Below are 22,090 nucleotides of genomic sequence, written 5' to 3'. Positions count from 1 at the left end.
GGGGCGAGAGGATTATATTGGGCAGAGGAGAGCAGCCTAGTAGTGAAGGTGGTTAAGGAAGGCTGCAGCAGACCCGTCTACTTCACAAAGTCTCTCCTGAGCTGAGTAAAATACTGTGTGGATAGCAAGAATACAGTGAAGAAGACCTCACCGTACTGAAGGGGTTATGGACACAGTTGGCTACATGGCATGAGGACTGGGAGAGAGAGAGAGAGAGAGAGAGAGAGAGACTGGGTATAAAATTATTTACTCGCAACAACCCGAACTTATTCTATCGCAATATAATCAACGCCATGTACAGTCAGCATCAAAAATACTATCGCCTCTCCTGCTTCTCTCTCCTTGATGTATAAAAACTCGTGTTGTGAAGCCGTACCAGGCGACACTGATGCCACTGGTCTACAGCCCTATCAACACATCCACATCGGTTGTTGCTGGTTCACTGGACTGATTAGCAAAGGCCATGAAGAAAATGACGGCAGAGGCGACACGACTTCTGGTGGTAACTGTACACCATACCTGGCAGATGATTGGACGGCAACAAAGAACGAAAAAAAAAAAAAAAAAAATGGAACCGAAAACAGAAACAAAAAGAACACGGTTTGATGGTAGGAATCGAAGCCTGGTACTTGGTCACGAATCTGGAGCCTCCTCCTGTCTGTGTGTCGGGGTTCTGTCTTCTTTGTGTTGGTTTAGGTGTATTTCTCTTACACTGTTGACATGAATATGTTTACTGTGCTTAGGTTTGTAGGTGTTTATGTTAAATTGCTGTCAGGTATATGATTTAGTGGTTTTGTGTTTGTGTTTATGTTAATTTGTTTCCAGATATATAGTTTAGTGTGTTTATGTTTAACTGCGTTTATGGTAAATTATTGCCATTAATATGTTTTAGAGTGTTTATGTTTCAGTATGTTTATCTTTAATTGTAATCAGCTATATGTATGTTTATATTTAAATGTGTTTATTGTTAAATGTTTTTAGATATATGCTTTCGTGTTTGTACTGAAATGTGTTTATCGTTGACTATTATCAGATATGAGAGTGCTTATGTTTAAGTGTGTTTCTCGTTAAAGATTATCAGGTATACATGTGAATGTTTAACTGTGTTTCTTGTTAAAGATTATTAGGTATTTATGTGTATGTTTAAGTGTGTTTCTCGTGAAAGATTATCAGGTACACATGTGTTTATGTTTAAGTGTGTTTCTCGTTAAAGATTATCAGGTATACGTGTGTTTAAGTGGATTTGTGGTAACTGTTTTCAGGTATATGTCCACCATAGTCAGTCGTTAGGGATAAGTGTGTTTATGCTTCCGTGTGTTTATCATATGTTGTTGTCAGATTGATGCTTCATTGTGCAGATGTTTTAATGTTCGTGGTAAACTGTTGTCATGTAGGCAATATGTGCTTATGATATGATGTGAAGGAGAGAATGTAGTGAACTGTTAGTGGGTAGTGTGTCCAAATGACTGGAATAATTGAGCTGCACCCGAAGCTTGGAAGAGGTTTTGGAAGAGCCAACTCATTGGAGAAGCGGTGTAAGAGGAGAGATGGCTAGGAAGAAAGAAAAAAAAAAGATAGATAAATAAACTGCTATTTACATTTACTGATACTCATTTGATAAATAGTTCCACAGATGGGCATAGGGAAATAATGTACATGTGTAAGTTAGTGGAAGATGGTGGAAAGACTTCTCTTACTCCTGTACCAACACCAGAGAGAGAGAGACAGACAGACAGACAGACAGACAAACAGACAGCAAGACACACAGACAGTGATAGAGAGGTATAAATAGTGACATAGCGAGAGACAGAGATAAATACAAAGAGACAGTGACAGAAAGCGAGCTAGAAACAGAGACAGAGTTAGAAAGAGAGGGAAAGAAATTCAGACATAAGTACTCGGACAGATATGTAGACAAAGAGACATATAGACATACAGAGAGAGAGAGAGAGAGAGAGAGAGAGAGAGAGAGAGAGAGAGAGAGAGAGAGAGAGAGACTGTGTTCAACTGTTCATAAAAGAAAAAGAAGTTGCTGAGTCCTGTTTGGGTTGGATCCCGGGTGCTCAGTAATCAGACCCAGTTACCTACTACCACTGTTGGTTGTTGCTACTTCTGTTTATCTATCACTACTGGCTGTTCTCTCTTGTTTATCTACCACTGTTGGCTGTTCTCGCTTGTTCATCTACCACCTTTGGCTGTTTTCTCTTCTGTATTTACCACTGTTGGCTGTTCTTCCTTCGGTTTATCTACCACTGTTGTCCGTTCTCGCTACTGTTTATCTGTGTGTTTATTTGTTTAGTTACGCTAGAGGTTCCTTGTTTGTCTTTGCATATTGTTTGCCTGCCTGTCAGTTTATATGTTTGTTTGACCATATCTCGTTTTTTTTTTTTTTTTTTATTATCTGAATCTCTGCCGGTTTCTGTATCAAACTATCGATCCTTCCATCTGTCTTTCTATCTGCCTGTCTATTTCTCTTCGTCTCTCTGTTTATATATCGACTTATCTGTCTATTATTATGAAAAATCTCCAGGGATTTGTAAGAATTTCTTCTGTTTATCTATATATATCTATCTATCTATCTATCTATATATATATATATATATATATATATATATATATATATATATATATATATATATATATATATATATATCTGTCCATCAACTTGGCTACCTATCCATCTACCTATCCATTCCAAAGTTAAAGGAACCCAACTCCATGCTGAGAAGTAGTCTTGGTAACGTGCAGTATATAAATAACTCGTTGGCCATCACACCCGGTGTATATTTTCAGTGCAGGTACCAACAAGTGTTATTGCTGTGAGAGTGAGTGGTAAGTGGCTGAGAGTGTCAATACTGTCACCATTAACTGTCTCATGATCAGGATAACGTTAGTGCTGCAGGTAAGGCCAGACGATTTTGTTCATCTGAGAGAGAGAGAGAGAGAGAGAGAGAGTGTTTGTAAGGATACAGTTACAGAAAGGACTATCCCTCTAATGGTAGTTACTAACACAGTCAGGCTCCTGTGACTCACTCTCATCTGAATAAAATCATCTGGCGTCAGCTGCAATGAAACAATGTCCTTGTCCAGACCATTTGACGGTTCATGGTACCAGTATTAAGACCTTGTGGCTCCTATGACTCAGTAGTAGCTGGACAACAGAGAGAGAGAGAGAGAGAGAGAATGTGTTTTGAGTGTGTGTGTGTGTGTGTGTGTGTGTGTGTGTGTGTGTGTGTGTGTGTGTGTGAGCAAACTCAGTGCATGGGGAAAGCGTGTGTAATGTGTAGATTCGGAGTGTAGGTAATTTGAAAGTACGTGCACATTGTGTGTGCGTGCTGCGAAATGGATGAAGGAGTGCGTGAACAATGGAAGCAACTTGACCCATTGCTAGTGCAGTTAGAGAGAGAGAGAGAGAGAGAGATGCTCAATTTTGCAGCGGAATAAGGCGCGTTGCCGAATGTTACCATTCTGCTTCGTAGGACTGATAACTAAATATAAAAGAGGTTAACAAGAATTATCTGCACCAAGAGAGAAGTGTAAATACTGAACAAAATATATAACAAATACCTGTAATGGAAAAAAAAAGAAAAAGAAAAGAAACCTTGAGGGTCTACCGGAATCGAAACCTGGATCTATGTCACTGATCAGGCCCCTCCTCCGGTTTGGCCGTCAGGCTTCTGTTTAGTGTGCCTGTAATTCATCATCATTATTATCACCATCACCTTTATCGTCGACGTCAATGTCGTTATCAGCAACATCATCATAATCACCATCATCAGAATCATCACCATCAAGCATAATTCCTCAGAATGACACAGATGTTTAACAGCTTTCTCCACTCTGACCTATTTGTTGTTAGGATATGTTAGTGTGGTTGTGTTCCTGGGAGGCTGTGGTGGTTATTTGTGGGAGCAGGAGGGGAGGAAGTCTGAGAACGAGTCACCTGTGGTTTTGGAAAGTATATGTGAATGTGCGTAGGATTAGAGTGAGTTTTTAAAAAGTGCGTGTGTGAAGGTGCGTGTGGGGGGAGCGCATTGTTGTGTGTGTGTGTGTGTGTGTGTGTGAAATAAGTTCATCTTTTAGTGCGAATGTTGGTAAGTATGTACTGTGTATTTAGATGAGAGTTCAGTGCTTGAGGATTGTGTGTGTAATGTCTGAACTCCTAGCGTCGGTTGATGAAGAAAGTGTGTGTACTGTGTGTGCGTGCTGAGAAGTGGGTGAAGGACTTCGTGAGGAAAAAGGAAGATAGTGTAGGATGTAAGACCCATTGCTACTCCAGTTATATGAGAGAGAGAGAGAGAGAGAGAGAGAGAGAGAGAGAGAGAGAGAGAGAGAGAATCATGAACAAAATAACAAGTCGAATATGGAATGTACACCATGATATAGGAAAAAAAGAAGCCATGGGTAGTCTCACTGGTTTCCATCATTCTCCAGACCCAGTTATCTACCAGTGTTGGCCTGTTTGCCTCTGTGCCTCCTGTGTAAGGATAATGTATGTGTGTATCCCTTTGGGCATTATACTGCGCCTCTGCAGCGTTACGTATTTGTGGTGTGACCGATAATATCCACGGCTTCGCTGATGACTCATTAGGTTTAGTGTCCTTCTTTTAGAGAAACACTGTGCATACGTGGTGGGAGGGGTCCGTGCGCTTACGTTTGTGAGTGTGTCCATGAGCGCGCCCGTGTGTGTGTGTGTGTGTGTGTGTGTGTGTGTGTATTAGGCCTTATAAGTCTATCGGTTTTCAGTGTTTCTATTTCCTAATGCATTGTAAACATAATATTCTGGGGTTTCTAGTTCTAGTCAAAGATAATTCTGTTTCAAAATGAAGCTCCTTGTTGTTTTGTAATGTTACTTCGTTACATCCACAAGAATCGTCACTGGATTAACTCTATTTTAAAATGAAGAGCAAAGCCTTCTTGTTGAATAATAGCATATATTACCTATGATAATTACGTCTCCTAATGCTAAACCTGCATTAACACTGTTTTCAACCCTTCCCTCCAATGTGCATTAAATCTCCATTGCCATTCACTTCATGCCGACTGTCACGTATACGTGGTAAATGGTGACCAACCAACTGAAGCTTCACCCTGGGTTCTTTTTATAGTCTGTCTTTGTGCTGACTGTTCTTCTTGTTGGAGTTCAGTTATTATTTTTGCTTAGTGACTTTCAGAATTCGTAAAAGTAACACACACACACACACACACACACACACACACACACACACACACACACACACACACACACAGAAGTGGAAAACAATTATAAGGAAAATATCTGACAAAAAAAAAAAAAAAACTAAGTCAAAGTGACGAAAACATGAAATATAAAAAGGAAACCCCAGCGAAGTACTCATAGTTTCGATCCCGTGCCTCACTAACTTGATACATATATCTACCTGTGTTGGCTGTCGTGGTTTCTGTCCCTCTTTCGAATACATATCTATTTTCTCAGTCATTTAGTCGGTATGCTTGTCTGCTAATGCCTGTGAATTTATTTATCTGCCTTATTAACCATCTATCCTTTCATCTATTCATCCATCCATTTTTGTGTGTGTCCATCCATCAAGCCGCCAATGTATCCATCTGTCTTTCCATCATTGTATACATGTATCTCTTCTGGTTTTTGTTCCTTTTCTGTAACGAAAATGAAGGAATGAATCAATAAATGAATAAACCAGTCACTCTCTGTGTATCTCTCTGTCTATCTGTCAGTTTATTTATTTGTCTGTCTACTCACCTATCTCTGTACCTGTCAGTCTCTCTACTCATTTATCTGTTTGTCTACATATATTACTATTTTTATCCTACCTATATCTTTCATTAGTCATTCAATCCACCTGCTGGTCAGTTGGTCTATGTGCCTACCTGTCAAAATATCTCTGTTTATACATATCCCTATATTTAAAGCTTCCAATCGTTCAAAATATCTGCCAAAATCTCTATCTATATATAATCAATCTGTCTAATTATCAATTGTTTATGTTTTCTTGTTCACCACATCTTTGTTTTATTTTTAGTCCATCTACTTATGGCTATATCTTTCGAATTACTTACCTACCTATCTATCTATCTCTGTCTATCCATTAGTAATCTATCTATTTATCTACGATTGCTAAAGCATCACTCATAGACCATTTGTCTCGATGGCCAGTAACTCTAGCAGTGGCTTTGTGTAGGGATTCATACATTTGAGTGAGAGAGAGAGAGAGAGAGAGAGAGAGAGAGAGAGAGAGCACTATAAAAATATTAACAAACTGGAACAAGGTATAAAACTAAGCATTGAATATATCAGTGGCATAAAACATAAAAAGAAACCGAAGTGGCCATAATGGTTTCGATCCCGGGCCTCACTCACCAGACCCAGTTATCTACCTGTGTTGGCTGTGGTGGTTTCTGTCTGTGTGTCTTTCTGTCCATGTGTTTTAATCTAACTCTTGTTCAGTTCATATTTTTGCCTTTCTTTTGTCTATTTATTTGTATGCCTATCTGACCTCTTATTAATCCATCAGTATAATTTTTAACAATATTTTTCCCCTCTTTCAATTATCCAGTGTATCTATCTGTCTATCTATCTGTGTCGCCTGCTTCATCTCGGTTAGGTATCAGCTCCTCATCTTAACACTCAGGCATCTATGACTCACTCTCAACTGAATAAAATCGTCTGGCGTTAGTTGCAATTAATTACTAGAGCTTTTCCGGTCATTAGGAGGTTAACGATGACAGTAATAACACAGCAAGACTAATATGACTCACTCTCACCTGAATAGCATCGACTGAAATTACTTGGACTAAAATACCAGAGTTATCCCCACGATGGGAGGGTTAAGCATCATCATCATCATCATCATCATCATCCAGCATCCTCCCACTGCATGACACAGATCTGTGCCAGCTTTCTCCACTCTGACCCAATTGTTGTTAGTATATGTTAGTGTGGTTGTGTTCCTGGGTGGCTGTGGTGGTTATTTGTGGGAGAAGGAGGAGAGGAAATCTGAGAACGAGGTATATGTGTTAATGGAATGTAAATGTGTGTGCATAGGTAGGAGTGAGTTTTTGAAAAGTGTGTGTGAAAGTGCGTGTGGATGCAGTGCATTGTTGACGTGTGTGTGTGTGTGTGTGTGTGTGTGTGATTTTTTTTTCAGTATGTTATTGCTTGTCGTAAGTTTGTTGGTTCGATTTTCATTGCGAAAGGTCAGCATGTTCTCTTGCAAGTTGAGTGGAAGCAGAGAGAGAGTGTAATGAACGGAATCCAAGTGTAAGTTATCCAGTATTTCGTGTGTAGGCCTATCTGTGTGCGTATTGGGAACTGAATGAACAGGTGCATGAATGGAGATAAGTTTAGTGCATGGATAACGAGCGACTGGTGAAAAAGATACCTAGATCTGATGTGAGAGGTGTAAGGCTGAGAGGAAGACCACGAATAGGATGAGTGGACAGTGTGAAGAGAGCGCTGGATGCGAAAGGGATGTCTGTTGAGCAAGGAAGAGTGGCTGTGCGTGACAGAAATAAATGGAGAGAAATTGTGAATAAATAAGTGATGACGCAGCCCTGAGAGGATATTCTCCCGCATTTGGTCTGATCAGCTAGTCAGGTCAGGTGCGGGTAAGGGGATGGGTCTGTTATGATGTGGCAGGGGTAAACCAGTTCTGCTGTCGGGCCCTGCTGCGGATGTCACTGATTGCATTGCGCAGTTGACCCTTGTGCGGTGTGGTGCGGTGAGGATCTGTCCGTTCTCCCTTTTGGGGCTAAGATGTGAATGAATGTGTTTGAATGGATGAGTAAATGGAGAGTGTGTCGTCCTGTCTCGGCTACCTCCCTTTCCTTGGGGGAAGCAGCCTAGGTATATAGATAGAGATAGATCCATCCATCCATTCGTCCATCCATCTTTTTTTGTGTCCATCTTTCAAGCCACCATAGATCTGTGTATCTATGTATCTGCTGTAGATCTGTATATCTATGTATCTACTGTGGCTTCTGTTCCTTTTGTGTGACGAAAATGAAGGAATGAACCATTGAATGAAAAAAAAAAAAAAACAAGCAATCTTTTCTTTGTGGCTGTCTGTCCGTCCATCTATATATCTATCTGTCTATCTCTCTATTTATCTGACTACTCATCCATCTATCTGCCTGTCTATCTGTCGACCCATCTATCTATCTGTTTACCTGTCTACCCACATTACTATCTATCAAAGTACCTATATCTTTCATCATTCATTCAGTCCATTTGATGATCAGTTTGTCTGTGTCCACCTGCCTAAATATTTATTTAAAGCATTCACTCTTTCAAAATGTGTCTAAATATCTATGTATACATAATCAGTCTGTAGAGTTATCTATTGCATATGTTTTCTTTCTCACCACCTCTTTGTCTTATTTTTAGTCCATCTACGTGTGGCTTTATCTATCTAATTACTTACCTATCTATCTACATACCTATGTCTATCCATTAATACTCTATCTATTTATCTAAGATGGCCACAAAATCACTCACTGACCATGTGTCTCGACGGCCAGTAACTCTGCTGTAGTAGTGGCTTTGTGTAGTGATTCCTACGTTTGAGAGAGAGAGAGAGAGAGAGAGAGAGAGAGAGAGAGAGAGAGAAGCCAATGGATGAACTGTTTCATGAAGTATAAAAAAAGAAACCATCGCCTCAGTATGGTTCGATCCCGGGCCACATTAACCAGACCCAGTTCTCTACCTTTGTTAGCTGTTGTAGTTTCTGTCTAACTATTTATTTACTCATATATTTCCGTGTCATTTCTTTACCTTAGTGTTTTTGCTCATCTCATTTTTGCATTTGAGTACTAATCTCTCCCTGAAAAGATTGAAGTAACGGTATGCAGAGAGGCTGGACAGTGAGTAAAGGAAGAATGTGAGTACATTTAATTACTTAGGTATACTGATGAACAAATATGGAATGTCAGAGTATAAAGTGTTTGAAAATGTACATCAGGGAAGGAAAGCTCCGTGTTCACTGAATGCATTGATAAGGAATAGTGATCTGAGCACAGAAGTAAAAACGCTGATGCATGACAGTACTGTGATATGCACTTTACTGTACGGAAGCAAAGCTTGGACTCTGTTGGAAAGACGCAAGTGAAGAGTGAGGGCAGAGAAAATGAGTTACAGTATTTTAAAGACCATTTGCATTTACATAGACAAACAGATAAATGCGGAAGTGAAGACGCCTTAAGGTTTAATACGGGTGTGACTAACAGAGGTAAAAATAATACTCTGATAATGTCTAGCTATGTGGAAAAGACGGAAAAAGAGAGATTGGTTACAAAGTGCGTGTGAGTGAGGTGGGGGAAGAGGGGGGTTGGGGGAGCCAAGGATGAGATGGATAGATTGAACAGAGAGATAGGGTGCTAGTTGGAGGAAGGGCAGCTAAATGCCTAAATGGGAGAGAAAAGGATAATATGCAGGCAATTTGTTTCTGGTAATTCCTTACCGGAATATGGCGTTTGCCTATAGATTGATTTACAACCGACTGATTGATAAAAATATCTTTTAATTAATCCGTCCTGTCAAGGTCCAGTGCATGTATTTCACTGTTTTTCTTAGTGTTCATCGCGGGTGCGTATTTTTTTGTTGTGTCTTTCCAATCAGGCTCCTATGACTCACTGTCAGCTGAATAAAATCGTTTGACATTACCTATAATAAAATACAAGAGTGTCACCACCATAGGAAGGTTAATGGGTAAAGTATTAACACTCTTAGGCTCATTACCATTTATCATATTTCGTCTGCGTTTAACAAGAACATAATAACCGATTTATTCCCATCATGAAGGGGTTCGTGATACAAGTATTAACACTCTCGGGCGACATTAACTTCCTCTCTGCTGAATAAAATCGTCTGACATTAGCTGGAATGGAACAGGCTTACTCGAGGTGTCTTTTCGTACATCTTGCTGGTTCACCTCACCAAGGAAATGTATCTGTTTATCTATGAATCATTGCGTCTGGGCAGTGGCAGGCACAGAGGGGTGGTGGTAGCAATAACAATGTGGATGTACAATATGGGTTAGCAGCGTATATGAGGGAGGCTGGTGTGTTGTGGTGGCAGGCACAGAGGGGTGGTGGTAGCAATAACAATGTGGATGTACAATATGGGTTAGCAGTGTATATGAGGGAGGCTGGTGTGTTGTGGTGGCAGGCACAGAGGGGTGGTGGTAGCAATAACAATATGGATGTACAATATGGGTTAGCAACGTATATGAGGGAGGCTGGTGTGTTGTGGTGGCAGGGCTTCTTACAATCCACATAAACCCTTACAAACAGTTTTTTGTCTGGCTCACTCTTCCAGGAGGCGGTGTGATTAGATGGGTGGATAGATGGAGATTCAGTAATATACTAATTGGTCGACCCATGCATAGAAGGGTAGGTAGGTAGATGGGCATCGAGGTAAACTTAGTGAAATTATGTTTTCATAAGTCTATGAAAAATCTATTTAAATACCGGTATATATTTATGGGTTTGTCTATTTATCTTACAGTCCATCCATCTTGATCTCTGTCGATCTACTTGTCTGTTTATATATTTATCTATCTATCTAGCTGTTTTTCTGTCTATCTGTCTGTTTGTCTATCCATGTCTTTGTTTCCTTTTTTTTGTTTCATTCTCTCTTCCTTTCCATCTTTTTTTTTTTTACTCTACTTTCTTTTGCACTCCTAACTCACATTAGATGACTATATGTTTCGTTATCTGCCTACATGTTTAGTTAACGATCTATCTATATATCTATCTCTATCAATTTGTCTGTTTATTTATCCATGTCTTTCAGCCTATCCTTCTTTCGCATTTTCTATCAGTCTAAATGCCTTTCTCTTAGTAGTCTACCTATATGTCGTTCAGACGATCGATCAGTCTGTCTGCCTATCTATCTATCTGTCTCTCTGCCTGTCTATTTACTTAGTAGTTTCTATCTCCCTGTGTGTCCTCGGTCTGGAAAATTGTTTTGGTGTAACAAGAATAAAAAAAAAAAAAAAAACACCAAGAGCCAGTTTCCCAGCTGGTAGGTGTTAGTGCCCACCATCCTCTCACATGATGTAGTGCTACATATATCCTCTTCCACCTTTACCATTCTAGGAGGTAGGTGCTGGCGACGACCATCCACTCACTTGATGTAGTGCTGTTTACTTCATTCTTAACTTTTATCAATATAAGTCGTAGGTGGTGGCGACCATCATCCACTCACCTGATGTAGTGCTGCCCACTTCTTCCTTCACCTTTTCCATTTTAGGTGGTAGGTGGTGGCAACCATCATCCGCTCACTGAGATGGAGTGCTGCCTACTTCTTCCTTCACTTTGGTGGTTGGTGGCGGCGCACATCATCCACTCACCTGATGTAGTTCAGCGTACATCTTCCATCTCCTTTATCATTCTTTTTCTGAGTCTCTCATCCTTTCTTCATATTTCACCTATCCTTCCTGCCACTTTATATTGGTCTTCTTTCCACGTCATGTGGCTACACACAGTGTGACAACCCTAATGTGTTTAGGAAATCACTAACTCACAACAACAACAAGTAAACAGAAACATGTTGACACGAATAATCGTCACTGAGGGAAAAAGTGCATATATATTTAAACAAAAACAAATTTTAATGAAACAAAAAAGAAACCGCGATGGATGTGTGGAATCGAAACCTTTATCTCCCAGTCATGTAACAGGATCCTACTCCGATCTGACCGTGAGGCTTCTGCTTAGTATGGTTGTAATTCATCATCATCATCATCATCATCATCATCATCATCATCATCATCATCATCATCATCATCATCATCATCATCATCATCATCATCATCGACATAATAATAATCATCATGATAATCGACAAAAACATCATCATCGACTATCGTTCCACTGCATGACAGATCTATACCAGCTTTCTCCACTCTGACCTACTTGTTGTTTGGATATGTTAGTGTGGTTGTGTTCCTGGATGGCTGTGGTGGTTATCTGTGGGAGAAGGAGGAGAGGAAGTCTAAGGATGAAGTAACTGTGTTAATGGGATGTAAATGTGAGTGTGCGTAGGATTAGAGTGAGTTTTTAAAAAGTGGCTGTGTGAAGGTACATTTGGACGGAATGCATTTGATTTATGTGTGTGTGTGTGTGTGTGTGTGTGTGTGTGTGTCTATTTCTCTATTAGTCAGTGGGTCTGGCCATCCCTCAGGCCACACCCAATGGCAGGCTTCATCCAGGGTGTGTGTAATTCACCGGGTCGGTCAGGATCACTTGATGGTCGTGATCGTCAGCTTTTACCCTCCCGGAAGGGAGCTGAGAGCTCATATAGTCCGATCTAAGGGCAAGGCTGTGACCTTCACACACCCATCCCCTTGCTCCAGGGGGACAGTAACCACCCACTTCGTCAGTGAAACTTTTCGCAACCTGAGCGAGGCGCGAACTCCCGTCCACCAGTTGGCAAGCGAGAGCGTTACCACTGCACCAGCGAGCGGTGTGTGTGTGTGTGTGTGTGTGTGTGTGTGTGTGTGTATCTATCTATTTATCTATTAGTCAGTGGGTCTGGCCATCCCTCAGGCCACACCCAATGGCAGGCTTCACCCAGGGTGTGTGTGTGTGTGCGTGTGTGTGTGTGTGTGTGTGTGTGTGTGTGTGTGTGTGTGTGTGTGTGTGTGTGTGTATCTATCTATTTATTTATTAGTCAGTGGGTCTGGCCATCCCTCAGGCCACACCCAATGGCAGGCTTCATCCAGGGTGTGTGTGTGTGTGTGTGTGTGTGTGTGTGTGTGTGTGTGTGTGTGTGTATCTATCTATTTATCTATTAGTCAGTGGGGCTGGCCATCCCTCAGGCCATACCCAATGGCAGGCTTCATCCAGGGTGTGTGTGTGTGTGTGTGTGTGTGTGTGTGTGTGTGTGTGTGTGTGTGTGTGTGTGTGTGTATCTATCTATTTATCTATTAGTCAGTGGGTCTGGCCATCCCTCAGGCCACACCCAATGGCAGGCTTCATCCAGGGTGTGTGTGTGTGTGTGTGTGTGTGTGTGTGTGTGTGTGTCTATCTATTTATCTATTAGTCAGTGGGTCTGGCCATCCCTCAGGCCACACCCAATGGCAGGCTTCATCCAGGGTGCGTGTGTGTGTGTGTGTGTGTGTGTGTGTGTGTGCGTGTGTGTGTGTATCTATCTATTTATCTATTAGTCAGTGGGTCTGGCCATCCCTCAGGCCACACCCAATGGCAGGCTTCATCCAGGGTGGCCACAACAAAACGCCTTTAACCCTTTGCCTGCCAATTACCTACTTGCAGTTTATTTCCGCTGACGTCACACGATTTTACTATGATGAAGAGAGAAATATGGCCCACCAAAAATGTTAAAACTATCACATTTAACGTTTTGCCCCAGGATATACAACTTGCTGTTTTATTACGGCTTACCACCCACCATTTTGGTACACTCATACACAACAATTATAAAGAAAATATACGACTAGCGAACACAGGGGAAAAAACAAAACGAAGACCAAGTGACCAGCAACGGGCTGAAATTCGAAAAAAAGAAACCTTGATTCTATTTGGATCTATCTCGGGCCTCACCAACCACACCCAGATATCTACCTGTATTGGCTGTCGTGGTTTCTATTTATATTCTTAAATATCAATCTATTTTCTCTGTCAATTTGCCAGCCAATACATTTGTCCATTTCTGTCTGTGTATTTGTTTATTCATCCTTTTAACCATCCATCCATCCATCCTTCCATTCATCCATCCACCAATCGTATTGTGTCCATCCTTCCAGCCACCTATGTACTGTATATATCAGTGTATCAGTATGTGTACTTGTTTAAGTGTCAGACTTAATCACGGGTGGGTATTATTTCCCGTGTCTCAATATATGACTCACTTTCAGATGAATAAAATCGTCTGGTGTCAGTTGGAATAGAGTACTAGAGTTGTGCCTACCGTGAGAGGGTTAGTTGTGATTGCATTAGCACTCATGCTCCTATGACTCACTCTCAGATGAATAAAATCGTCTGGCGTTAGGTGGAATAGCATAGTAGAGTTGTGCCTACTGTGAAAGGGTAATGATAACAGTAGTAACACTGGTGGGTGTGTGGTGGAATATGGATGAAGGAGTGCGTGAACGGAGAGGAAGACAGTGTAGGATATAAGACCCATTGCTGGTGCACTTACATACACGAGAGAGAGAGAGAGAGAGAGAGAGAGAGAGAGAGAGAGAGAGAGAGGTGGAAAAGATGAAGATAAACTCTGAAATACATAAATCAGCAACATAAACACCCACCCACACACACACACACACACATGAACCTAATTTTGAGCCCAGGCTTGCTACAGAAAAAGGAACTCCCTTTTACCTAAGATTCGATCTCGGACCGCCAGTGTCCACACCCAGATATCCACCTGTGTTGGCTGTAGGAGTTTCTGCCAGATATACCTGTATATGTATGGATAATAATTATAATCTTCAACTGTGTGTTTATCTCTGTTCCTCTGTCTGCTCATGCCAATACGCTAAACAGTGATTCTGCCAGATATATGTATGGATAATATAATCTCTAACTGTATCTGTATCTCTGTCCTTCTGTCTACCCATCCCAATATGCTAAACAGTTATTTTATTAGTCTCTTATGTCAATTCAATACTGTGTGTTTGTATCATGTCATCATTGCATTTTGGTCTGACTGCGTAGCCATACGTGTCTATTCATCAACATATCCACCTCAATATCATTTTGTCCGTCTGTCGGACTGTTTGGCCTTATGTTTATCCATCTCTTCCCTCTGTCACTTAATTAATCCATGACGGCCACTTGAAAACACAACTACAACTCTGTCATCATCATCATCATCATCAATATCATTACCAACATCATCATCATTCCAAACTTTCTCCACTCCAACTTATTAATTGGAAGTTAGTTCCATGGCAGTGCAATATATCTGCAGGTTTCTACTTTCCAATAGGATCTCTGCCAGCCTCTTCCTCTCACTCCATCTCGGAGCTGCCACTCAGCTGTCTTCGTTGTCCTACGGTTCCCGCCTAAAAAGGTCTGTATCCCATGTATCCACGTATTAATGGAATGAATAATAGAAACGTTCACCATGTATAATGAACAAATGTTCACACACAGTGTACAGGGATGGATCGATCTGTGTACCACAGAGAGAGAGAGAGAGAGAGAGAGAGAGAGAGAGAGAGATGATACGAATAACAGTAATGAACAAAATAAATCAGGCAATGATCGAATATAAAAAAAAGCCACCAGTTTAGAGTGGTTTCGATCCCGGGTCTCAGTATCTAGACCCAGTTACCTACCAGTGTTGGCCGGTGTGGCTTCTGTTGGTTATACGTAAGCAAAATGAATCTATCTCTGTATCTGTCTATATATCACCACAATGCAATTCGTATACCTTGTAGCAGTCTGTCGCTTGATATCACTTACAGTCAACTCGTCTGCAATATCAAAACCTATCATCATCATCATCAGAGCCATTTCTCCCACTGAAAAATGGCATGAGTAAACAACAGTAGAAACTGTAATAATCAGCGAATAGATAAGATAAAGAAGGTAAATATGAATGAGGGAGATAAGGTTGTGTGTGAGAAGAGTATTTTTGTGCTGTTGTTGGTGGGGCGAGAGGATTATATTGGGCAGAGGAGAGCAGCCTAGTAGTGAAGGTGGTTAAGGAAGGCTGCAGCAAACCCGTCTACTTCACAAAGTCTCTCCTGAGCTGAGTAAAATACTGTGTGGATAGCAAGAATACAGTGAAGAAGACCTCACCGTACTGAAGGGGTTATGGACACAGTTGGCTACATGGCATGAGGATTGGCAGAGAGAGAGAGAGAGAGAGAGAGAGAGAGAGAGAGAGAGAGAGAGAAGGGGGATTATTGTGCAATAAAGCGAAGGGACACTGGAATGAAATAAAAAGAAACCATCAGCGCCGTCTGGTTCAATCCCGGGCCTCACTAACCAGACCCAGTTATATACCTGTGTTGGCTGTTGTGGTTTCTGTCTGACATTATTTGCATAATTATCTGTCTGTCTAACTATCAGTATACCTATCCTGGCATCAGAGGTGTATACATCAGTACTCGATTCAGAAGTAAAGTCTTGTGCTCTATCCAAAAGTAAAGTCGTCTACTCTACCCAAAAGTAAAGTCTTGTACTCTGTCCAAAAATAAAGTTTTGTACTCCATCCCAGACTAAAATCTTGTACTCTGTCAAAAAGTAAAGTCTTTGTTCACTGATAACAACTTTCAACCGCTCATGACAAACACAAATTCAGTATCTTAATCCAGGTAACAACAGGCGATTTTATTAACCTGAAAAAATATGATAGTCCGTGAGTGTTACTAGTGTCACAGTTAACTCTCTCATCAACAGGATAACTCTAGTCTTATATCATAGCGTGTGAGCGCTAGTACTGTCACAGTTAACTCTCATCAACAGAATAACTCTAGCCTTATATTCCAGCTTCCGCCAGACGATTTTATTCAGCTGAGAGTAATCCACGAGAAGCTTAGGGTGTTAATAAGAAATTGTCACTGATCCAAAAACTCATTATAAAGTAGAATTTGTTTTCTTACAGGTGATATAACAGAATTTCGGAATGGGGCTCGATATTTGGTTCTCACTGACGACTGCGGTTCCTGTGGCCTTCATTACGGTGAGGTATTTGTAATTTTATTGCTGCTAGTACAAGTGTATGTTATTGCAGGATTTAATTGTAAGGTAATAGTGAAGCAGTTACTCTCAGGTTAATAAAATGGTGAGGCGTTAGCTGGAACAGAATAGTAGATTTGGGTGTAGCGTTAGAGGGTTAAATATTAGCCTGGTTGTGCATATGTGTCGATGGCCAGTGACTTGCTTGCTGTTGTGATTCATACCTTGGAGAGAGAGAGAGAGAGAGAGGTTATGACGAAAAAAAAAAAAGCCAAGGGACTCTGTGGAACGAAATAAAAAGAAACCCACGTAGGCCACTGGTTCAATCCCGGGCCTCACTAACCAGACCCAGTTATATACCTGTGTTGGCTGTTGCGGTTTCTGTCTGACAGCTCACTTACTTATATATTTATGTGTCGTTTCGCTAGGTCATATTATACTTGCTTACCTGCCCTCTGTTTGTGCATCTGCGTATCAATCTCTCCTCGAGAGGAATGAAATCACAGTATGCAGAGTAAGACTGGATGGTGAGGAAATGGAGAATGCAAGTACATTCAGTTACTTAGGTGTACTGATGAGTAAGTATGGAAGTTCAGAGAATCAGTGCTTGAAAGGGTTCACCAGGGAAGAAAGGTTGCTGTTTCATTGAAAACAATGATAAGGATAATGACTAGAACATGGAAGTAAAATCGCCGATGTATGACAGTACTGTGATCTCCACTCTAGTGTACGGAAGCAGAGATTGGACATTGTTGGAAGGACAAAGGTCAAGAGCGAAGGCAGTAGAAATAAGCTGTTTGAATGGAGCATGTGCATTTTCAGAGAACGACACAGAAGTGAGGAGGTAAAGAGTGTTGTAGTTATGATGTGGATGTGATTGATGGGGTGAAGAGAAATACTCAAAAAGGATTTTAAAGATATGGAGAAGAATGGAGAACGAGAGTCTGACTAGGAGAGTGCATGTGAGGCAGGGTTGAGAGGGGGATGGGGGAGATTAAGGATAAGTCGAAGAGATTGAGTAGGCCCGTATGAGGGGGAGGGAGCAAAGCACATGAAGGCCGAGTAAATTGGAGAGGAGAGGACGAAGTGCAGACGATATATTTGTGGCCATTGGTTACTGGATTAAGGCGTCTGGTTATTGATAGATAGATTAATAGATACATGGATAAATTTCCAGGATTGATCGATAAAACATTATTAATGTTATCCATCCTGCCAAGATCCAGTGCATGTATTTAGTGTGTTTTTCTAGTGATCTTCGCGGGCGGGTATTTTTTTGTCTTATCTTTCAATTACATTACCTGTAATAAAATACATGAGTGTCACAACCATAGGACGGGAAATGTGTCAATTATTAACAATCTGAGATTCATTACCAGTTTAAATATTTCATTTACGTATAACAGAAACAGAAAAGAGTTTTTCCGATCACAAAGAGGTTTTCTGTTTACAGTCATAGCACTCCCTTGCGGAAGTAAGTTCCTGTCTACTGAATAAAATCGTCTGTCTTTACCTAGAATGGAACCGGCCTACTTGAGGTGTCTGATTATACATCTACCTGGCCCATCTATTCAACGATATACGGTATATACCCTATCTACTCAAACACAACTTCTTTCTACAAGTTTGTTACGATAGTGGCAGGCACAGAAGGGTGGTGGTAGCAATAACAATGTGGATGTACAATATGGGTTAGCAGTGTATATGAGGGAGGCTGGTGTGTTGTGGTGGCAGGCACAGAGGGGTGGTGGTAGCAATAACAATGTGGATGTACAATATGGGTTAGCAGTGTATATGAGGGAGGCTGGTGTGTTGTGGTGGCAGGCACAGAGGGGTGGTGGTAGCAATAACAATGTGGATGTACAATATGGGTTAGCAGCGTATATGAGTGAGGCTGGTGTGTTGTGGTGGCAGGGCTTGTTACTCACTATCATTGAGTTGTTTCTCTGTCAGATTTATAGTAATTAATTAAACAGCTTGATAGGTAGGTAGATAGGGAGATATATGATTTCCTTCCTGGGTAGGTGGATAAGAAGGTTGACAGGTAGGTAGATAGGGAGGTTAATAGGAGGATAAGTAAGTATCATGAGGTGGTGGATTGGTAGGTAGATAAGGAGATAGGTAAGAGGAAAGGTAGGTAGACAGGTATGCAGACAGGTAGATAAGTAAGTATATAGGTCAATAGACAGACTGATGGGTAAAGAGACAGTAATATGGATGTGGAGATAGTATGAGCGAATTTTTTTACTTACGTAAGGCGAAAGAAGTTTTTTATTTCATTGCTAGAGAGAGAGAGAGAGAGAGAGAGAGAGAGACAGAGACAGACAGACAGACAGACAGACAGACAGAGACAGAGAGACAGAGAGAGTTATACGGAGAGAGAGAGAGAGAGAGAGAGAGAGAGAGAGAGAGAGAGAGAGAGAGAGAGAGGATTAGAAGGAATACAGAGATGGCCGAACTGATAAACCATAGGAGCAATGCGAAGTGAATAAAAAACAAAGAAAAACAGGAAAATAAACCTTCATCAAATTAGAGATTCTATCACAAGCCTTACTGAACAGACCCATTTACCTACCTGTGTTGACTGCGGGGGCTTCTATCCCTCATAAGCATCGAAGTTCTGCTTAGTTGTATGCATATCTAGTTACAGCGTGTTTGGCTGGATTGTCAGTCTGTGTACATAAATGTATCAAAATAAGCCTGTTAGTGCGTCAACAAGCCATCAGCTGCCATGCCACCAAGTGCTTGCTCCTGCTCAGGTTTTGCCTTCGATTATAACTTGAGATGGACTTGCCGTGACATTCCGGGCACGTCCATGCCAAATTTCAGTTTATTCCACCCGGCAGTATGACCGGCACTGGGTTGCCAATGTCTGGTGAAAAATCGGGCACAAAAGTGAGGGTGACTCGCGTGGAACTGACCGCACACAGTTATGATTTACACTATAGTTGTTAGCGCTTTGTTAGGCGTCTTTGATGGATAGCACGTCGAAATTCGAGGGGGACAAATGCGGACTGACACACACACACATAATGCGCTTATTTGCATACTATTATAGATTATCTACCATGATTCTCTCTCTCTCTCTCTGTTAGTGCTTACCTGTGTGTGTGTGTGTGTGTGTGTGTGTGTGTGTTCAGTTTATCAATTTATCTATTAGTCATTGTGTCCGGCCATCCCTCAGGCCACACCCAATGGCAGGGCTCATCCAGTTTGTGTGTGTGTGTGTGTGTGTGTGTGTGTGTGTGTGTGTGTGTGTGTGTGTGTATCTATTAGTCAACTAACCAGCACAAACAAATATACAAAATTAAAAGGAGACAGAGACCAATATTGGGTTGAAATTAAAAAAAAAAAAAGAGACCACTTACTCGATCCGGGTCGATCTTTGGGCCTCACTAACCACTATCAGTTATCAACCTGTGTTGGATGTCGTGGTTTCTATCCATTTTCTTGGATACTGAATTGTTTTATCTGTCATTTTCTTATATTTGTTCATCTGTGTCTGTGTTTTTGTTTACCCATCAATTTAACCATCCATCCATCCACCTGTTTTATTATGTCTATCTTTCTAGCCACAATTGAATAGATCTGTCTATCAATCAGTGTATATGTTTAAGTCTCAGAGTTAATCCCGGGTGGGTATTATTTCTCGTATCTTAACATCAGGTTCCTATGACTCACTCTCAGATGAATAAAATCGTCTGGCGTTAGGTGGAAAAGCAGAGTTGTGCCTACTGTGAGAGGGTTAATGGTAACAGTATTAACACTGTGGTTTGTGCGTGGTGGAATATGGATGAAGGAGTGCGTGAACGGAGAGGAAGTCAGCGTAGGATATAAGGCATATTGCTGGTGCACTTACATACGAGAGAGAGAGAGAGAGAGAGAGAGAGAAGATAGCAGATCAGGCACCGAACGTAGTATGATTTACGAAAAACAGAGGCCTTCAGCTCTCTTATGGTTCCATCCCAGGCCGTCACTATCCAGACCCTTACCTAGCAGTGTTGGTTGGTGTGGCTTCAGTCCCTCATATGTAACCATAATGTATTTGTCTCCCTGTCCACTAATGAACTCAAAGCATTGCATCTATTTACTCCTGAAACTTTCAATTAAACATCATCCTAAAAATAAAATCGACCTTATATTTATCATCATCACCATCATCATCATTATTTTCATCATGATCATCTCCGTGGTAATCAACATCATTATCGTCGTAGTCATCGTCAGTATCCATCATCATCATCATCATCTTTGTATTCATCGTCATCGTCACCACCATCATCATCATCGTCATCATCAATCAGACCATACTTGCCACTGATAAATGACATGAGTAAACAATAGTATTAAATATAATATTCAGGGAATGGATAGGATAAAGAAGGTAACTATGAATGAGGGAGATAAGGTTGTGTGTGAGAAGAGTATTTTTGTGTTGTTGATGGGGCGAGAGGATTATATTGGGCAGAAGAGAGCAGCCTAGTAGTGAAGGTGGTTAAGGAAGGCTGCAGCAAACCCGTCTACTTCACAAAGTCTCTCCTGAGCTGAGTAAAATACTGTGTGGATTGCAAGAATACAGTGAAGAAGACCTCACCGTACTGAAGGGGTTATGGACACAGTTGGCTACATGGCATGAGGATTGGCAGAGAGAGAGAGAGAGAGAGAGAGAGAGAGAGAGAAACATTACACCGACAAGCGGATATCACCTGTAACAAATGCAAAAACGAATTCAATTTTGAACCCGAACTTGATACAGAAAGAGAAACTCTCGCGGCTGGGTTCGATCCCGGGTCCTGCCAATCCATACCGACACATCCACCTGTGTTTTTGTAGGAGTTTCTTCCACCTTTATGTACGGACACTTGTATCAGTGCAACTATTTATTATGCCCATCTATCTGTCTATCTACCTATGTATCTATTTGTATCCCTTTCTTATTGTCTACCCTTTGGTATATCTATCTATCCGTCTATCTCGCACGATAAACCCATTAGTCCGACTACCTGGCTTTCATTCATAGGACATAGGACTCACTGTTTCTGTATCAATTATAACCATTATCGGGTCAGATTGTTTGTATATCTATCTGTCCATCTCCGTATTTGTTGATCTATTATTATATGTCAGTCTTTCTAAATCTGCCTGTCCATCCATTTTAATCTGTTACTAATCTATGAATGAGGGGGTGTTCTGTGTGTGTGTGTGTGTGTGTGTGTGTGTGTGTGTGTGTCTATCTATCTATTAGTCAGTGGGTCTGGCCATCCCTCAGGCCACACCCAATGGCAGGCTTCATCCAGGGTGTGTGTGTGTGTGTGTGTGTGTATCTATCTATTTATCTATTAGTCAGTGTGTCTGGCCATCCCTCAGGCCACACCCAATGGCAGGCTTCATCCAGGGTGTGTGTGTGTGTGTGTGTGTGTGTGTGTGTGTGTGTGTGTGT

The sequence above is a fragment of the Coenobita brevimanus genome, chromosome 6 (genome assembly GCF_032717465.1).
Source record: "Coenobita brevimanus isolate Jiangsu-jjx chromosome 6, ASM3271746v2, whole genome shotgun sequence".
NCBI lineage: Eukaryota > Metazoa > Arthropoda > Malacostraca > Decapoda > Coenobitidae > Coenobita > Coenobita brevimanus.
This window is presented reverse-complemented; position numbering follows the sequence as displayed.